This window comes from Pelophylax lessonae (assembly GCF_965119305.1).
Source record: "Pelophylax lessonae genome assembly, chromosome: 4".
Classification (NCBI taxonomy): domain Eukaryota; kingdom Metazoa; phylum Chordata; class Amphibia; order Anura; family Ranidae; genus Pelophylax; species Pelophylax lessonae.
Window position 1 is genome coordinate 468,227,633 of NC_138771.1, and position 4,309 is coordinate 468,231,941.

Sequence of the window (4,309 nt, forward strand, 5' to 3'; positions counted from 1 at the left end):
TCGCATATGGCAGTGTGAACTGCCAGATGTGCGTTTGCGATGCGGGAACAGGCTGCGAATTCGCAGCCTTCCCGCATCGCACAAGTGTGAACCGGGACTAAATGTACCTGCACTGTGATAGTCTCAGAGGTCCGTTTAAAGCGCAGAGAGCATCATGAAGAACAAGGAACACACCAGGCAGGTCAGAGATACTGTTGTGGAGAAGTTTAAAGCCGGATTTGGATACAAAAAGATTTCCCAAGCTTTAAACATCCCAAGGAGCACTGTGCAAGCGATAATATTGAAATGGAAGGAGTATCAGACCACTGCAAATCTACGAGGCCCATGATCACTCTGGATGAACAGCAGAGATCTACAGCTGAAGTGGGAGACTCTGTCCATAGGACAACAATCAGTAGTATACTGCACAAATCTGGCCTTTGTGGAAGAGTGGCAAGAAGAAAGCCATTTCTTAAAGATATCCATAAAAAGTGTCGTTTAAAGTTTGCCGCAAGCCACCTGGGAGACACACCAAACATGTGAAACTGCTGTTCACAAACGCTCTCCATCCAACCTCACTGAACTCGAGCTGTTTTGCAAGGAGGAATGGGCAAAAATTTCAGTCTCTCGATGTGCAAAACTGATAGAGACATACCCCATGCGACTTACAGCTGTAAAGGCTGCAAAAGGTGGCGCTACAAAGTATTAACTTAAGGGGGCTGAAAAATTTTGCATGCCCAATTTTTCAGTTTTGTATTTGTTTGAAATATCCAATAAATTTCGTTCCACTTCATGATTGTGTCCCACTTGTTGATTCTTCACAAAAAATTACAGTTTTATATCCTTATGTTTGAAGTCTGAAATGTGGCAAAAGGTCGCAAAGTTCAAGGGGGCCGAATACTTTCGCAAGACACTGTATAATCAAAATCATCAAAAATGTGATTGAAATTGAAAAGTGATGCTCAAAAAACCATCAAAGGTTATAAATTATTTAAAAATAAAATAATAAAATATAAAGATAAATATTTAAAATTCACAACAAAAGTGCACTGTGTGTGTGTGAAAACACGCATATAATATTCAAGTCCCAAGAGTCCATAAACATGTGTACATTAAACTTCTTGATGATAAAGTGCAAATGAGAAAGTGCAATAATGGTTCACAGACTTGTGTCCTCCTCAACACCATGTGAAAAGTGGGAATGGTGATGGTACCCTTACCAGCTAACAAGATAGCATACACTTTACAACTTGCAAGGGCTGGTGTTGTGCAGCAAGAAGTCTTCCCACAACCGAATCTTTCACCTCGTAAGAATTATTACAGGTCAGGTATGGCAAATATTGCCAGCAACCACCGGTATCTCTGATATCCAAGTTGTCTCCCTCTGAACAGTCCTACTGCGGCTCCGTATCAGTATGGATAAAAACTTCCTCTATGGGTCACTCCCGGTGTATCTCATTCACAGTGATAGTCCCCACATATGGAAGTAAGGAGCAGGCAATAGTGCATTATCTCAATGATACGTTTAATGGAAAAAAGGTAGAACACTTACATGAACAGACGATAAGATGGGCGAGTAAATGGTTACAGATGATCGCGGCCACTCTGTAGCGCGGACCGCAAGAAGTGACAGCGCGGCTTCTCCACCCGACGCGTTTCGCCTACGAAGGCGTCCACTGGGATTGGAGGGAAGCCTCGCCGTCACCATCCGCTTTTTATGAAGGATGTAATCAAACATTACTGGCATCACTTTCTAATCACAATATTCCTCAAAACCAACCACTGGAAGCAATATAGATGGAAGCTGCAGCTTTTAGTAGGCATTGACATACAGAAATCCTTTTGGCAGTCCTGGAGTATGCGCTATCCTACTTTCAGTCATGCGTGGGCTATAAGGATAAAGTGCTCTATGTTTGAAATGCCTGCACCCACAATGAATTGCAGCATTAATCTACACACTAACAGACATGGCAGAAAAATGGTAATTTATATAAATAACAAACTGCTACTTTTCTAAATTTTTTCAAAGGGTAAATTTCTTTTTATTCTTGCCACTGATAGGTCTTGTTATAGTCTGATGTGTAGCATGGTCTGGTTCATGAACTACTCAGCTATATTAAGAAACCACTTAGTTGTTCAGACTCCATATCACAGTCTAAAGGTCAGACATATACCTGGTCAGCGGGAAGGAATGTGCAATGTACAACAGGTTTTAGGCCCCCTTCTGTTTCTTTAGCTAATGGTCAGATCAGTGTCATCATTCTAATGTTTAGAGAAAATTGTGGAAAATGTGGTATGTGTTAACCCTGACGACCCTAAACAGTCATTTTATTGTCCTTCAGACTTAAGGGGGGGGGGGGGCAGACTTTCTGTGGCCATTGGGAGTAGGAAATGCTCCAGTGTTAGTGGGCTAAACAATGTTTGAGGCAGTGGGAATAAAAAAATGGCACAGTGCCTGTGGTCAATATTGAGGAGGAATAGTGCCCCACATCGGTATTAGTAGGAGGAATAGTGGCATATCCATGGTATTAGTAGGGGGAACAGTGCCCTATCATTGTGTCAGTGGAAATAATAGTGCCCCATCACTAGTGTCAGTGGAAAGAATAATGCCCCATCAGTAAGAGGAATAGTACCCCATTGTTGATTTCAGTGGGAGTTATCATGTCCCATCTTTGGTGATAATGTGAGAAATAGTGCCCTATCATTGGTGATAGCAAGAGGAATAGTGCCTCATTGTTGATATCAGTGGGAGGAATGGTGCCCCATTTTTGATAGGAATGGGAGGAATAGTGCCCCATTGTTGATATCAGTGGGATGAATAGTGCTCCATCACTGGTATCAGTGAAAGGAATAGTGAACCATCCTTGGTGTCAATGGGAGAAGTCGTAATCCAATGGTTGATGTCAGTGGGAGCAATCATGCCCCATTGTTGGTTTTAGTGAGAGGAATAGTTTCCTGTTCTTGGCGTCAGTGGAAGGAAAGGTGCCCAATCTTTCGTGTCAGTGGGAGGAATCGTATCCACTCATTAAAATCAGAGGGAGGAATAGTGCCCCATCATTGGTATAGGTGGGAGAAATTGTTTCCCATCGTTGGTATCTGTGGGAGGAATCGTGCTCCATCGTTAGTATTGTAATGGTCTTGCGAACTGGGCACACGAAAAGCTGTTTGTGTGTATGTGTGTGGCAGCCATATTGTTCAGGTCCCAAGTCACCCATGACATTTTGTCATAAGAGAGACATAGCTGCTGTAACCTTCCCCCTCCCTCCTCCATCAGTTCATACAGTACACAAACTGTTAGCTGATGCCAAAACCTTCCTAGCAGATCATTGAGAGGACAGATGTAGACCCTCTCACCCCTATTAGCCAAATCCACACTTCAGGTCTTGTTATAGTATGATGTGTAGCATGGTCTCGTTCATTAACTACTCAGCTATATTAGGAAACCACTTAGTTGTTCAGACTCCATATCACAGTCTAAAGGTCAGACATATACCTGGTCAATGGGAAGGAATGTGCAATGTACAACAGATTTCAGGCCCCCTTCTGTTTCTTTAGCTAATGGTCAGATCAGTGTCATCATTCTAATGTTTAGAGAAAATTGTGGAAAATGTGGTATGTGTTAACCCTGATGATGAACTTCTTTTATATGGTCCTTTTGAGTCTTTGTAAATATGGTAGAAAGCATTTTGTTATTTCTGTTTGATAAGTTATAAAAAAAAAAAAGCTGTTGAAGCTACATTGTTGGTTTTAGTGAGAGTAATAGTGTCCCGTTGTTGGCGTCAGTGGAAGGAAAGGTGCTCAATCTTTGGTGTCAGTAGGAGGAATTGTATCCACCCATTGATGTCAGTGGGAGGAATAGTGCCCCATCATTGGTATAGGTGGGAGAAATAGTTCCCCATCATTGGTATCTGTGGGAGGAATCGTGCCCCATCGTTAGTACTGTAATGGTCTTGCGAACGGGGCACACGAAAAGCTGTGTGTTTTTGTGTGGCAGCCATTTTGTTCAGGTCCCTAGTCACCCATGCCATTTTGTCATAAGAGAGACATAGCTGCAGTGGCCTTCCCCCTCCCTCCTCCATCAGTTCAAACAGTACACAAACTGTTAGCCAATGCCAAAACCTTCTCAGCAGATACTTGAGAGGACAGATGCAGACCCTCTCACCCCTATTAGCCAAATACACACTTCAGTCTAGAAACCCTAATAAAACCGTCAAATTCCCAAGCATGAGCAATCCGGAAAACAAACAGATCCCCCCTTATCGTACATACCTTTGCTGAAGTCTCTAGCAATACACATTTCTGTCTCTTCCTCTTGGTAGAAACCATAATC